The sequence below is a fragment of the Hippopotamus amphibius genome, chromosome 10 (assembly GCF_030028045.1).
Source record: "Hippopotamus amphibius kiboko isolate mHipAmp2 chromosome 10, mHipAmp2.hap2, whole genome shotgun sequence".
NCBI classification, from domain to species: domain Eukaryota; kingdom Metazoa; phylum Chordata; class Mammalia; order Artiodactyla; family Hippopotamidae; genus Hippopotamus; species Hippopotamus amphibius.
Window position 1 is genome coordinate 58,273,227 of NC_080195.1, and position 16,112 is coordinate 58,289,338.

Consider the following 16,112-nt stretch of genomic DNA (forward strand, 5'->3'; position numbering starts at 1 on the left):
ACCCTTACTGAACTCTAAACCCCATCAGCTCCCTCTTTTCCTCCCCAAACGGTGAACTAAGTACTCACGTCACTTATACCTGTCCATTCTGACTCATACCATCCCTTGCCTTACAAGTCAATAAACACCTATTGAACACTCCTTCAATATTAAGCTCTGTGGACCCAAAGATAAAGTTTGAGCTTTCTCTAAGAGCTCAGCATCTGGTAAAGGAGACACATAGAAACACCTCAGAGCACCGCGGAGCAAGTGAGGATCAAACCCAAGTGCCCTGGGCTGGTGTTCTTTCCTTTCCACGCCCCTGGGAGGAGGGCACAGGAAGACTGGATCACACACGTCTTTTGGTAAGAGGACCTTTGTGCCATCCATCCTTATCCTATGTGCACACAGAGCACAGCAATGAAAACAAAGTAGTATTTTAAAAACTTTTGTTTGTCTTAATAATTGTTGAATCTGGGTGATGGGTACATGGGGTTCATGATACTCTTCTGCTTTTGTGTATTTGAGTTTTTAAATAACAATGAAACTGGCTTTTTCAACAGGATGACTAGAATAAGACCCGTCGCAAACCTTCTCAATCCTGTACCAACTTCCAGGACCCCTCTCCACCCTCGCCCACGGACTGCCCCCCCAGGTCACCGCAGTTAAGCCAAATAGCACTGTCAGGCAGATTTCCAGGAGCACCCATGCTGTGGTAATGGAGGGTGGTACACCCCTCTTCAACCTTCGAAGGCTCCCTAGTGTTGGGCCAAAGCAGCAGCCTCACCCCTGAAAGGGTACTGCCGGCCACAGCTGGAGGGCGCGAGGCCCCGAGGAGCTCCTCCTTGGTGCTCTGGCTCAGGAACCCTGACCCTGTTGGCCGCCCCCACCTCCCCCCATGCCCTCTGCTCCCTTTCTGGGTCTTCCCTGTACAGGATGGGGCTTCTCCAGAACCCTGAGCATACCTCACCAATGACAGGTCCCCAGCGTTGGCTGGCTTTTCCCTGATGGCAGAACCAACCAAGTGCATAGGCCTCAAGGTCCAAGGGAAAGACCATCACTTTTCTCTGGACCTCCATTGGTCTACCTATAAAATTCCCAAACACACCATAAGCGACACAATTCTTTAAATAGCCAAATTCTTTGAGAATATGGGCTCTTGAGAAGGAATTATAAATCAGCAGCTTATCTCAAAAGCCAAAGTAATAATAATCACGATGATAAAATAATGGTGACATCTAGCACCTCCTGTGAGCCAAGGGCTCTTCCAACGAGAAAAGGCAGATGACGCCATTCAACATAAAATGACCTCTTGCTTGAATGTGGGACATATTCAGAATCTAAGTTATAAGCATCTTGAGGGCAGCAGGCATGGTGCTCAATCAGCTGTTGGCTGATCAACTGAAAGGCCACTCTTTACTGGTTATGATCACGTCTTTGGGGCCACGTGGAGGATGCCTGAAGACGCATCAACAGCACTGCTCTCAGCAAGGTGAATTGCTGGGTCTCTGGATGACCAGAAACAGCTCCGTGTGAAACCTCGGGGACTGAAGGGAGGCCGGCTGCAGTGGGCATCATGCGTTTCAGAGGGTGGGAGACAGGCCAGAACCCCCTGCCCGGGGAAAGGGAACACACCTCATCTCGGCTGAGAGTCGAAGAAACAAGCCTCCTGCCTCTCCCCCACCCAGACCATGGGCGTCAGCGTGCCTCTCCCCCACCCAGACCATGGGCGTCAGCGTGCCTCTCCCCCACCCAGACCATGGGCGTCAGCGTGCCTCTCCCCCACCCAGACCATGGGCGTCAGCGTGCCTCTCCCCCACCCAGACCATGGGCGTCAGCGTGCCTCTCCCCCACCCAGACCATGGGCGTCAGCGTGCCTCTCCCCCACCCAGACCATGGGCGTCAGCGTGCCTCTCCCCCATCCAGACCATGGACGTCAGCGTGTCTCTCCCCCATCCAGACCATGGGCGTCAGCGCTGGCACGCTGGTTCGTTTCCTTGTGTGAGGAAGATGAGTTCTGCTGCCTGACACTCCATCGCAATGGGGCGGGCTGGTCCTCTTCACCACCTGACTTTGAAAGCTGTAGAACTTAGTAGTTCAGGAGCCTCCCAGTTCTATGGCCACGGAGGCTTTTTCTAAAGAGGGGCGTCAGGTAGTGGTGGGTAGAATTGGGACCCTGCCTCTGGTTCCCACAGATTGCTCTGGAGAGAAAGTACTAGAGAACACCCACACCGCCCTGGAGACTTCCTTCCACCAACACTCAGCTGGCGCTTCACGTGTGCATGTGGGGGGAGGGGGCAACCCACGCCTCCCTGCACACCCTGCTCTAACAGGCGACCACACCGTCGGGAGGCCTTGGCACGGCCCCCACTGTACAGAATGCCATTCCTTGTACTAAAGGGTTATTTTTTAATACATCACAAGATATAAACGCAGTGTTTGAGATTTTTCCCTGAAAAATCAGGGAAAAAGAGCCCCATCCAAATGCTTTGTTAGATCACATATTTATCTCTTGGTTTAGCAAACATGGTCCCTGTTCCTAGACACACACTGCCTGGCTGCCCCTACGGAAGCCAGTCTAGGATTCTCCCTCAGGACTGTACCTCCTGGGGGGACAGCATGTGAGGAGGTGACTTAGGAGTGAAGGCTGGATTTGGCAGGGAACACCGGGCTCACCCTCTCATCTTCAGCAGTCTTCTGTTCTCAGCCCCTGCAGGCAAACTGAGGCAAGGGCCAAGGCTTCCCACGTGTTGATGGTCAACAGTCAGTCACAGCCTTCCAGACGCTGGAGCTAGACCCAGGAAGACCGGAGCGGGCAGGGCACACCACCCTGATTCCATAATTAACGACGAAAGCACGGACAGCTTGCCTGCAGGGAGTACTTCTCTGGAGGGTTTAAGGAGCATTACACACGTCACTGCACTGGTGCTCACCGTCTTGGTGACACACCTGGGACAGGTGCTGTGTGTCCACGTGTCCACCTACACAGGTACGAGCAGGAAGAACCACTGAGTGGCAGCCTGGAGCTCTCGGCGAGCGCCTGAGCAGGCTGCAGATGGGAGGGCGGGCTAGGCAAAGAGCAAACCGGAGGACGAGGTGGTGAGGACTGAGGTCACTGGCGTGCAGCTGCTACCGTCTGAGAGCTGACTGTCCAAGGAGGCAACGTCGTCTTCCTCCTTTGTGCTGAACTCTGCGGCACCTGCCTGGTGCTCTTCGGAGTGAGAAGGTAAGGGCCGGCCTCAGCTCCGTGTTTACTCCACAGGAAGCAACGGAAGCTGGGGTCTAAGTCTCAGTCCCTGCTCCCGGGGCTGGAACCCTCTCTACCTAGCACCCCTTTCAGCCTTGGAGCGTTTCAGCCTGGTTCACCCAGATGGCCCACGAGACCCCCCATTCACAGGCACTTCTCTTTCCGCTAAGTGTGGTCCAGAGCTGGGGCGGGGTTGGAGGGGGCGTCTCCTTCTGCTCTAGTTATAAAACCCACCATCATCCCCCACCCCCCAAGAGCCTCACTGCTTAGTGACTGTGAGGGCGCTGAAACACCGTGGTCCCTGCCGCCACACCGCCCAGGAATCCTCGTGTGAGAGGCTGACTGGAGAAAGAAGCACCTCTTGGCAGGGAAGACGTTCTCACCCTTGGCGCCTGATCAGTGTTCCTCCTCAAGGACCACGAAACCAGCCCCTATGCAGTCAGTCCCAGGGCTCAGCGCAAGCACCGCTGGGGCCGAGACAGCGACTTCAGAGGCTGCGGGAGCCGCCGCCGCCGCCGCATGTGGTGTGAAGGCGCGCCGCCTGCCCTGCCTGCCCGCGAGGCTCACGTCCCCGCTGCTCCTCTGAAGCTCCAGAGCAAGTAAAACAAACTAGCGAGGAGGACGGCAACCAGCCCGGTGCTCCTCCTGTCTCTCTACTTAAGGATGGGACGAGAGGTCTGCACAGCTGATGCTTCCAGATGTGGAACCAAAACACAGGCAGCAACTGACAGTTTACCAGCCCCGGCTGAACTCCAGTAGCACCAGGGCCACTGGACGGATGACAGAGGAGCAGCCCTGCAGACCTTTGGGCTCTAGGCGGGTGGGTCTCAAAACCGGCTGTGGGCTCCTCCTTTTAAAACTGGAGCAGGGACTTCCTGGTGGTCTAGTACTTAAGAATCCACCTTCCAATACAGGGGACGTGGGTTCAATCCCTGGTCAGGGAACTAAGATCCCACATGCCGCTGGGCAACTAAGCCTGTGCACTCTAGAGCCTGAGTGCCGCAACTACTTAGCCCAAGCGCCACAACTGGAGAGAAGCCCGCGCCCCAAAACGAAGAGCCCGTGCACTGCAACAAAAGATCCTGCACGTCGCAACTAAGACCCAGCACACCCAAATAATTAAATAAACAAATAAATATTAAAAAAAAAAACACAACAAACCTGGAGGAGATTGCTAAGTGAAAGAAGCCAACCTGGAAAGACTATATATACTGTGTGATTCCAACCACATGACATTCGGAAAAGACAAAACTACAAAGACTGTAAAAAGAGCAGTGGTGGGCTTCCCAGGTGGCGCAGTGGTTGAGAATCCGCCTGCCAATGCAGAGGACATGGGTTCAATCCCTGCTCCAGGAAGATCTCACATGCTGTGGAGCAACTAAGCCCGTGCGCCAAAACAAGAAAACAAAAACATAAACAAACAAACAAAAGAGCAGTGGTTGCTAGGGAATGGGAGAGGGAAGGAAGGAGGGCCAAATAAGTGGAGCACAGGGGATTTTTAGGCAGTGAAACTGTTATTCTGTCTGATACTGCACTAATGGTAGATATGTGTCATTACGCATTTGTCAAAACCATAGACTGTATGATGCAAAAAATGAGTCTTAATGTAAGCTATGGACTTTAATAACGAAGCGTCAACACTGACTCATCAACTGCAACAAAGAAATTGGTAGGGATTGAGGGGTATGTGGCAACTCCCTGTAATTGTCACTTAATTTTTTTCTATAAACCTAAAACTGCTTTTTTTAAAAAAAGACTATTAATTTCTTTTTAAGTTAAAAAAACCTGGAGGAGGACGTTTGGACCATTCCCCAGCTCCCTGAGAGGATGCAGATGTTGGGTCTGGGATCTCGGTCGAGTAATATCTCAGGCACGTTTGTTGTCAGCACGAGACCTCTTGGGATATTTGTCCCTATTTTTATTCTTCCTTCACTTCTAAATCTAGAACCAAGCCAGAAATGACTGAGAGGCAATTTGAAGTCAGATTTATTCCCCTCTGGGCCGACATCCAAACCTGCTATTCCTTGTGCTTTAGGCTGTCAACTCTCCAACCACAGAGACCATTCCTGTCACCTGTGTGCCTAGCATGGGGCCCCCATGTGTGCAGAACTGAACTATTCTCAGATTCATCCCGTGTTCCCCACGTCCCAGATGCAACAGAACTCCCATTCAACTGTGCAAACAGAAAGGAGCACTAGAGGGGATGGTCCAGGCACACGTAGGGAATTCCAGATGAACAACGAGACTATTCCTGGTGGCGTGAGCCTGCCCTGGGCTTCTCTGCAGCTGCCAGCCCAGCCAAGCACAGGGCCGGGCACGAAGTCCACGTTCAGTACCTTGTCCTTGAGTGGTGCAGAAGGGCCAGAGGGCTGTCCATTCTCACCCTCCCCTTACAGATGGAACGAGTGGCACAACCCCCAACGTTTCTAAAGTCACTCACCTTGAGGGGGACAGAGGAGCTGAGCTACTGCTGCCAAGGCCTAGCGCACTGCTTTCCAGCTTTTCGCAAACACACCCGGATAGTATTAGAATCCTCTGCCCCCTCTCCCACACTCCCCCTGTATACATACACCCAGAATGCGTTTTTCTGATATAAACCCGTAGGTAATGACTTCATTCTGTTTGAAACTCTTATTACACCCCTTTCGAGACTCAGGAAAGGCCTGCAGACTAGTAAAAAGAAAAAAAAAAAAGAGGACCAATTACATCCCAGGGTCTACTCCAGGCACTGGGGAGGCAGTGAGAAGCAAAATGAAGTCCCTGATCCCTTGGATCCTTCCTTCTAGAGGAAAAGCAGGCAATAAGGAGATGAACAAGTAGAGATACGCCAGGAGGTGTAACACTGAGAAAGGATAGATCAGGCTGAAGGGAGAGAGAGTGATGGTGGGAGTGTGATTTAATAAAGGGCAGTCTGGTGAGGGTGGCCACGAAGCAGACACCCCAATGAGGTGAGGGAGGGCCTGTGCAGATATCAGGGAAGTGCCTTCCAGGCAGAGGGCAAAGTCCCTGAGAAAAGAGGTTGTTCTGCTAGTTGGAGGAGCAGCAAGGAGGCCACGGAGGCTGTGGGAGCAGACGGGGTGGTGAGGGCACTGACGGGGGGTAGAGTTTTCTCTGAATGGAACGGGTGCCATGGTGCGTTTTGAGTGGAGAAGTGGCCTTCCCTGGCTCCTCTTTTGGAAGCTGACACTGACTTCTTCATGAAGCACAGACTATGAGCAGGGAGGTCAGGGAAGAGTGGAGGCAGGGAGAACACTGAGGAAACTACTGCAACAGACCAAGTAAGAAACGCTGCTGGAAGGCGGGGATAGTGAGAAGTTGCAGGATTCCGAATACATCTTACAAGTAAAGCCTACATCTTTTGCCAACTTAAAAGTGGAGTATGAGAGAAAGAACAGAGTCAAAGGTGACTCTCAGGTCTGGGGCCTAACCAGTAGACTGGAATGTGCTGGGTCAGAGAAGAAGCAGAGGACAAGGCTGGGTTGGAGCTGTCTTCCCAGTGACCAGGCCTGAGGACTGGTACCTATGGGTGAACTTGGGACAGGGCCTTGCCTCATCTTCTCAGTCCCTCATCTCTATAGAGCCTTGAGCCAGTGGGGGTTCCATCAGTGCAGCCTTCCACCTACTCATCTTTTCAGCTGCCCAGTCCATCAGTAACTCTCCCTTCCCTTCCCCTCCCCTCCCCTCCCTTCCCTTTCCATTAATGGCCTCCTTCTACTGAATGTTCACAATGCATTTCATGTGCTTTCTCTTTGCAACAACTTTAATAAACTAGGGTCTCCGAGTTTAGGTGACTAGTCCAGGGTCATATACCTAGCAAGTGGCAAACCTGTGTTCAAACCCAGGCCTGTCTGGTTTCAAAACCCACCCTTGACCAGGATGCCACATAATCTCCCACCTGGAAGTGGCCCCAGAAACACTGCTCCCTCCTGCAACAACCATCTTTCTCCAGCACTAAACCCTCTTTCTAATAAGATTCACTCCAAACCTCTGTTCTCTCAGACGGGGTCCCCCCAACACTCCTCAGGCTCCCCGGTTCCTTCCTCTCCCAGGAAGAGTGTTAACCAGCTTCCTCTTGCCATCCGATCTTCTCTTCTCTCAACTCCTGCCAGACCCGGAGGCCTTCCCTGTCTTTTCCCAGAAGCGAGGGAAAAGCAGCTTATCTGGCAACAGGACCTACCTGCCTTCAGTTCAGGTCTCCGCTCCTAGGAAACAAACACAACCAGCCCAGACTCTGACCTCTGCCCAGCTCCCTCGAAGGTCTCCTCTCTCAGCTCATCTTGGGTGAGCACAGATGCCAGAGGCTTGTAAGGTAAGCAGGAACCTTCTGCAACAAAAGTGTTCCCTTGTGCCATTTCTCTGTATCTTCCTAGTGCCCCGAGAAGGCAGCTTGCGAGGACAGGGAGATAAAGGCTCAGAGTTTCCATGATTTTCTTTTGGTTACCTGACGAGTGGGTCACATAATTTTATCGTAAACCCAGGTGTCCTGTGCCCCTGGCCACAAAGCCAGAACATCCTGGCTTCAGGCTTTCCACGCTTGCTAAAGAAAAACAGGGTACTGAGGGCAACCACACGCCTGTCGCAGCCAAATCTCGCCCCTCCCTGGAGCCAGCAGGGAGAGTCGGCTTGGCTTTGCAGGTAACGGCCTGTAGGATTCTTTCCGCTCGCGGCCCTGTATTTGCCTGGAAGGTACCATCTCCTGTCAGTTAGCTGTCTGTCAAAGCCGCTACTTCCTTCCCCAGGGTATTTTTCTGCGCAAGCTGTCACCTCTCCTGACCAGGAAAACTACCTGCTGGGTAGAACTACAGGTGCCAGCTGAATCCCTGTGCTCTCGGGTCTCTGCAAGTCTTATCAAGCAGGTCCTCTGGGCCTTCTCCCCCTCACCCCACTGAGGCCCAGAGGACCTGCTTGATAAGACTTGCAGAGACTCAAGGAGCACAGGGATTCAGCTGGCACCTGCAGTGGAAGCAGAAACTCAGCCACTTCAGATGATGTCCCAGTGGGAGAAAAAGGCAGGAGCCACGTTCCAAGGGGAGACCCAAGATGCAGGCGGCTTCCAGCACTGCCCGCGACGCCAGACATCAGCTTCCCTCACGCTGCCGCGGTGGAGCCCGTCCAAACCTGCCAGTTATGGCCCCCGTTTTCAACTCGTTTCTTAAGGCAAGTCTCATAAAGGCCGCCACCTGCCCCTTGGACCTTGTTAGTTGTAAAAGAAACAGTTCTCCTAAGCAAAGGGGGCCCTGCTTGGGGGGAGAGACTGTCTGGATACTTTGCTTTTTTTCCCTCAAAGTCTGAGTTTTGGAGTCAGCAGCCCTGCCGTGAAATCTTGGCTGTACCACTTAGCAGCTGTGAGGCCAGAACGGACACAACTGTTTAGGCTTCAGCTCCCTTATCTGCTGAATAGGATGGAGCTGCGCATCTTCACAGGACTGCTGGGGGCTTGCAGCGACCGTGCTCACAGGGCGGGGCACACAGCAGGGCTCTCCAAGTGGCAGCTCTTGTTCCCCACGTCATTGGAAGGACGATGGGGGCCGGCGGGGCTGCTTCTTTGGCACTGGGATCTGCCGGTGTTGGCCTGCCCTTCGGGTCCACAGCTGATTTCCCTGAGTAGCTAATAATTCTTCCCTCCCGTGGTGAAGGGCACCTGCTACGCGTGTGTGCTCACCCTCTTGAGGGAGAATCGCCCCATGTATGCAAGGCTTCGTTTGTAAAATCAGGGGAACAAAAACGAACTCCATCACAATACTGCCTTCAGCAACCTGTTCCGTTCTTTTCACCCACATTCGGGACCTTTGTGGTGTTTCAGTGACAGGGGACTGGTTGCCAACCTTCTTGTTCCCCCTTTGGGCAGGAGAGCTAAGCTCGCCACCCCTCCTCTCTCCCATTGTTGAAGACCACCCAGTGAAACGTGCTGGCAAGCTGCCACCATCCAGGCAGGCGAACGCCGGGCCTGACTACCCAGCCTCCAACCCTGCAACAGAAGGCTAAGAACAAGAGGCACCTGACTGTGGCGCTTTCACCTGGAGCTGACGCGGCCTTCACGACGGCCAGACCACCAACGCTGTCTAGGGAGAGCTGCAGGTGATTGCTTGCAAGGCCTGTACGTTGGAAGAGCCATTAGACTCTAACTCCCGGCTACAACACAGCCGATTTTTATGCAACTTGCTCACTACAAAACAGCCATTCATAATGACAGAAGTAAACAGCTGTGAGTCTCCATCACTTTATGTGGTCTCCCTTGAAAAAGTGGGTACTGTGCTGACTGCGCGATGAAATCCCCCTCACATGGGCACAGGTATGTCGAAAAGGACGAGCTACTCTCACCCCCCTGCGGGATGAGTCATCAGACAGAAAAGCAGAGAGCCAAGCGGGGGAGATGCTTCGTGAAATAATTAAGAGCAGCCTCTGCTTTCACAGAAAAGTAATAAACCCAGAACCCCCCAGTTTTCCTCTCCAATTAACTGCAACCTACACCTAGTAAGCCTGCTGGGATCGTAATATCAGGTAAGTTCAGACTAGTAAAGGCAATATTCCCTTGGCTGGGAATATTCTGGAAAGATATTGGCAGGCCAGGAGAGACGGAGAGTGCTCTCTTCAAGAGTGCAGTTCCAGCTCAGCCTGGGGGACCTCCAAGGCCAACTACCTCTATATGCCCTTCTCCTCTTACCTGCAGCTCCCATCCTGTATGACAGCCCCCTCTTGGCAGCCAGGGAGGTTCCTGGGCAACTGGAGAGCCCCACAACTTTTACTTGTCCCTAAAGTAAACACGTCTCATCACTTGTTACTCTGGGAATGATTTCAGAGCCAAGCAAACCTACCCCAGACAGCGGAACAAAGGACAAATGGAATTTAGAAGTGAAAAGCTGAATTCAGGCACTCTCAGCTAACATCTGACATGGATGAGAAAGAAAAGATCACCACACATTTCTCCTTTTTCCCCTGAAAGCTATTCAGTAACTGCTCTTAGAAACTTGCTAAAGACGCACATTTCTGAGATTCCATATTCAATGCAGAGATTCCAGTTTTTAATTTTACTAAAATTAAAAAAAAAAAATACTCTGTACTTGAAACCTCCTGTCTTAAGAACACTTCAGTCTATTATCCACTGAGGAAAAGTAAGTTTGCAGGGAGAAAATAATGAACAACATACGGGCAGAGGTAAAAGAACGTTTCAGTCCTGCCAGCACCATCTCTGCCTCTAGGACTTCGCCTGAGATACTGCTCTCCTCCCTCCAGAAGCCTTTCTTCATGACCCAGTCCAAGTACTTTCACACTGGAGTTTGCACTGCTGTGCCCTGCACATCCCTTTCCCTCAGTCACGGGATTCTGGAAGGCGTGGGCTCTGGTACTGACCCTGGGCACATGGTGAGTGCTCAATAACAGCTTGTTGGAAGGATGAAGGCTCCAATCTACACACGTGTCATCACCTTCATCTTGTCCAATGCTGTCCAAACTCATTTTGGAGAAGAATAAACATTTCTTTTCCATATTTTCTGCTGCTCAGCTCCTTTTGGATGACTTTTTATCCAACCCATAATATAATTTGTACTTTCCTGTTACTAACCAGGAGAACTCGTTGAGACTTTCCTCAACGTTTTCTCTGGCAACCAAGTTAAGTTGACTGTGTGTCACTGGCTCTGATCTTTCTCCTATGATTTCCTCTTACTGCCCAATAACCCTGTCCCAAACATCAAAGGCCTCCTTTGAAGATAAGGCCAAATTCACCATTAGGAAAAGAGAAGCTATTTCCTAACGTTATTTCAGAAGATGGAATGACATGGAATCCCTCTGGGTTTTGTGAGATAAACACCACCCAGTACATCAGATCAGAAGGCATTCGCCGTAATACCAATTGGTAGACACATAAACACAGGACTTTCTTCATCCAAACCTAAGCAGGACTTTTCCACAGCAGTCTTAGGCTCCAAATCCACAGTAAATGGCTTATAACCAACATGTTGAACAGAATTTGCCGCAGGGAAAGGGGGGTCCATATGGTTATCCCAGGGGAAAGAGGCCACCACAGGCTCTGACTATAAGAGTATCTGGGTTGAACTGAAGGCAAACTGTTTAGTTCAGATTCCGCTCAAAACTGGCCCCTTCCAATACTGAAGGATGGGAAACATCTTCAAGTGGCAACACAAAACATCAAAATATGACTGACCCAACAGGCCAGAGATATTACACTGTGGGCAGAAAACCTCACCTGCTTCTTCTACTTCATCACTGATACCCTCAGATGGTGTGAATGTTGACAGGACTTCATGGGTCATGGGTTCCAGGAAGCCTGTTCTGGGCCTGAGGAAAAAGAAAGTGTCTCAAACAAAATAAACAAACACTTCAAAAGTGTTTGCTTTTTATAAGGTGCACTGCTACAAACCAGAGTAATTCCTCATTAATCCATTTTACAAATAAGAAAACAAGGAAAAAGCAGTTTTTCTAAATCATAGGCTTCCTTAAATCTCCAGTTACCTGGTCCCTGGCTACAAATGAACTGCACAATAGATGAAGGACAATGATTACATTGAAAACAGTCTGTTGCTCTTACAAAACCATTACCTTTGCATCCAGTGGTCCATTTTCATCAATACTCACCAAATATCTGTTAAGAACACATTATCAACAGCCCTCATACACAGTAAGGTCAGCCAACAAGGAAGGGGTTGGGGGTGGTAAGGCAGCACACAAGCAATGAATCCCTCCAAAATCAAGGACCACCTAATAGGTGGGTCCAGATGGAGCAGAAGGGTCCTTTCAAGGTGATGTTATGAGATGAGACACAGCCACATGTGAGAGGGCTAAGAAATTTTGCTTGTAAACAGACTGGGTGATGACTTGTTCATGGGACTGATGGAGGATGGGTGGTGGCAGGGGGTGAAGGGGGGGTGGCAGGTAGCCAGTCGGAATTCCAGCCATGTGTCAGCACAACTGTCAAAGATGTGAAGAAGCGTGGTGGTAGCAGGAATGGAAAAGATGGTAGGATGGTGGAATCATAAAAGGAAGGGCAGGAGAGACTGGCCAAGCCTGGGGAAGGAGCGAACTCAGTGGTAATGGAGACGCAGGGACTGATTAGCTCAGTTGGACTGAGCCAGTGTGAATGGCGTCCACAGGCAGAGTCAGGGCTCCAACCCAAGTTTCCTAATCCTCAGGGCAGTGCCACTTGAAATGGATCCTTTAAGCCTTACTTCCTGATTCCACCTCCCCTTCTCTACCCATTTCCAACCCTGAGGGCTGCAAGGAGGCAAAAGCCCTGTTTAAGGAGGCTTTTTGTAAACATGGATTTCTAGATTAAAAACAAACACCCTCTTCCATCCCATCCTCTGGCCCCAAATATTTGATTCAGCCTCATAAATGATGAAAATATTACATGTAAAGGCTCCACGTGGGAGCACTCTCAGGATTTAGGCTGTTCCCAGTAATAGCAAAGTGGTTGGATATACCTGTTCCCTATAAGTCTTTGGTCAAAAGCGTAGAGCTGCTTCAGGGCTGTCTGACTACAAGAGTCTATACTTTCATCACAGCTATGTGAAAAGTATGTATGCATGTGGATGAACAAAAACAGTTGTTATGGGAATTTAAGACACATTTTCTTTATTATTAGTAGATGCTTGTAAAACAAGTAAAATTTGGGAGGAGAGGGTACTTTGGAGAACCATCCTTTGACTAAGAAAGCTTATTCTCTTGGGACAAAAAGGCTCCCAGTCTGGGGTCCGATGTACTATAAACATTTGCTGAATTGAAGTATGGAGATGACAAGAAGTTCCATACATTAAATACGTTTTAAAAAATGTAACAAATCACTTTCTTTTCTTTCCATCCCCAATTTCCATTTCTTCTACCCTCTCCTTATTTTCCCAGATAGCAAGGAGGTCTGGAGTTTGGAGGAAAGAAAGCAAACTCTCAATGTACAATATCTTCTGGTGCCAGGTTAATACGTTCTTATTCAGGGGCCAGAAAGTACTGGAAGCAATTATCTGGTGCACTTGGGTCCTCTTCAGGTTCTTCCTGCTTACTTAAAAGACACAGAAAGAAAAATCCTTATTCATTAACCATATCGGTGACTTTGTTGAAATCTGAACTCAGACCCCTAGGGTCCTGTGGCATCTTGTGACCACCAGGTTCATGTCTCACCATCCTTGCTTATATCCTGGGGATCCCTGGGGAAGTCAACTGGATTATTTCACGAGTAAAATCTCCTACTCTCTTATTTCATGAGTAAAATCTCCTAATCCTTCTTAGGGTAATGGAAACCACAGATACGTTGCTGAAGAGAGCTAGGAGCCCAAACATTTGAAAAAGCATTTCAAAGAAGGGAAGATCTCTGGACCCATTTGGAGGATGGAAATGAACATAAATCACTCTCTTATTGCAAGTCAACCAACCAACTAACAGCTAAGCAGGATTCTCTGTGCCCCTCCACCCCTACCCATAACCAGCTGGGGTCAAGGAACCAACTCTCCTGGCCTCTATGAACTTCCTCTCTCCAGTAAAGCCAATGCTGTGGCGTGGGCAATTTCTCCCGAGAAAATGTTTCTTGTCGTGTTCCTCTTCTGAGATCTCCTGACAGAGGATGAACGGGACAGTGTCTGACATCTCAATCCTCAGATTTCTTAGGTGTAGACGGCCTCGGCCTCCTGCAGGGCCAGACTCTAAGCAGTAACTGGGGGCAGGCAATGTCAGCAAAGCGGCAACTCTCACTTCTTTCATTTTCCATACACTCGCTCCAAAACTCATCCTGCGGGAAAATCATAACTCCACTTCTGTTTCCGCCCTGCCTCTGTCCCACTGACCCTAAGGTGCTTCAAGATTACCATGGGAACCTTCTGGGTTTCAATTATGAAACCATTAAAAAGTACCAATTACAAGACCTCAGAAACGTTCCTGGGAAACCTGTTACACACCTCAAAATGGCCACACTCTTCCCTCAGATTCACTTCAAGTTCAGAAAACAGGTTGCGCATATGTATGGGGACCTTAGCCCCCACCTTAGTCCAAGGAGACTGTTTTAATACTGCTATGCTGTCCTTAAGAAAACGGAGATTGGTTTTCCAGCTGTAACCAAAGGGATGAAAAACCATGACAGGGCTGGGCTGCGTGCTTGGGGCCCAATCATGGAATAAATCAGAAATGTCTGCACGCTCAAGAATTTTGAAAACTTCATTCATTCAATAGCCAATGTGTGCGAAGTTCTGGGTAACAAAGACCCAGGTGACAAATGTGAGCTGGGTACAGGGCACCTGGAGGTGGCACAAGGGTGTGAAACCAAAACATACTTCTCACTCAATCCCTTCAAAGAGGTAACTCTGGGTCAAAAACTTATGCAAACCCATTTGAACTTGCTGAGAAGGGATGGGGGAGCGGCAGGACATCCCACCACACCCAGAAAGTGCCTGTTTAGGATTGTTGGTGTGTGGTTTGGATATTCTTAGCTCTACTGCCACATCTCTGGAGGCACACAATAACCTTTCAAAGAACCCTGCCACTGCAACCCCATCCCCAAAACAAAACTAAGCAAACAAATCCCCAGGGCTCCTTTAACTCCGCCAGGTCTGCCTGCGCCCCCACCCCTCAAAATTCTCCTACCATCTGGAAGAGCCAACTAGCACTGGATGCTCTGAGAGTTAAGCAGAGCCTTCAAAAATCCAGCAGAAAATTCTTCCTGGGTTCCTTGCCTTTCTCCACAGCCCCTTCCCACTTGTTCCAAAGGATCATTTCCCAACTTCTCACAGTTTCACAAAACCCCCCAAGAGAATAACCCCAGGAGGACGCTGCGCGCGCGCGCGCACACACACACACACACACACACACACACACACACACACCCCTTCCTCCCGATGCTGCCCCAAACCCACAGACACCTCTGGACACCCCCCACTTCGGCCTCGCCCCTTCCACCCCTCCAGCGGGGGATGCTTGTCTGGGGCAGTTTCGCTCCCCTTCCGTTCAGTCCCTCATTGTAGTTTGTTTTTTTGTTTGTCTGTTGTTTGGCTGGTTGGTTTTCTTTAAACGCCAAGGCGATAAAGCCTCACCGCCTAGGAGGACAAATGAGTGCGCGGTGGTTCCGTGTATCTGCCGCCCCCACGCGGGTTTCTCCCCACGGCCCTGAGCTCGGAGCCGGAGACCGCTGTCAGCCTTCGGGGGAAGTTTGGGAGGCTGTCCGGGCCCTTCTTCCACCCGGGAAGCTTCCGGGAACGACGGGCCAGACCGCACCCGCAGGGAACGAGATGCGGCGCTCCCGGGCCCGGCACCCCGCCGCCCGCCTCGGCCGCAGTCCCCCGGCCCGAGCCCGCGGGCCAGGCGCTGGGACCCGCTCCCGCCGCCGGCGCGTCCACACCAGCCACCCGCCGGCGTTTCCTCGGCATCGCCCGGCCTGCGGCCGCCACCCGCCCCCTCCCCTCCCCAAACCAACAAATAAACACAACTTTTATGAAAAGCAAACAAACTTCTGCGACGTGACTCACCTCCGGTGCAGCCGGCTCCTGGGAAGGGCGAGCCGGGGCCCGGGGGCCGACGCGGTGGGCGCGGAGAGAGCCACACAGCCCGGCGCCGCAAGGACACACGACCCGCACAGTGACACCCAGGGACACACAAAACGGGAGAGCGGCCGCAGCGGGAGCAACAAAGGAGCCCCGGGCCGAGAAGCTGCCGGTCGGGGAGGGAGGGCGCGTGCGGGCGCGCGTGGCTGCGGCGGGCGTGAGTGTGAGTGTGTGCGCGCGCGTGTGCGGGTGCGTGTGCGTGTGCGCTCGCGGCGGCTGACACCGGCGGCCCGGGGCTCAGGGTCCCCGCGGTAGGAAGCGGGGGCCGCGGCGGCGGCAGCAGGAGGACAAGGCAGGGGACGCCGCGCCCTGCGCACCCGGTCGCTCCATATGGAAGAAGCTTTTTTGGATGA

General features: G+C 51.5%; 1 protein-coding gene across 10 annotated transcripts in view; it reads right to left on the reverse strand.

Annotated features, from left to right (window-relative positions):
- The window catches only part of BOC (BOC cell adhesion associated, oncogene regulated), a 76,894-nt gene extending 61,073 nt beyond the window's left edge, over positions 1–15,821 (reverse strand). For 8 of the 10 annotated variants that reach the window (XM_057696308.1, XM_057696306.1, XM_057696307.1 and 5 more), the window contains exons 1-2: positions 15,685–15,821; positions 11,430–11,521 (exon numbers count right to left, since the gene is read on the reverse strand). The gene's annotated coding sequence lies outside the window, so the exon portion shown is untranslated. Of the gene's footprint in view, positions 1–9,890; positions 9,979–11,429; positions 11,522–15,684 lie in introns of all 10 variants that reach the window. The other 2 variants (XM_057696304.1, XM_057696303.1) reach the window with 1 other exon arrangement.
- Positions 15,822–16,112: the final 291 nt, after the last annotated feature.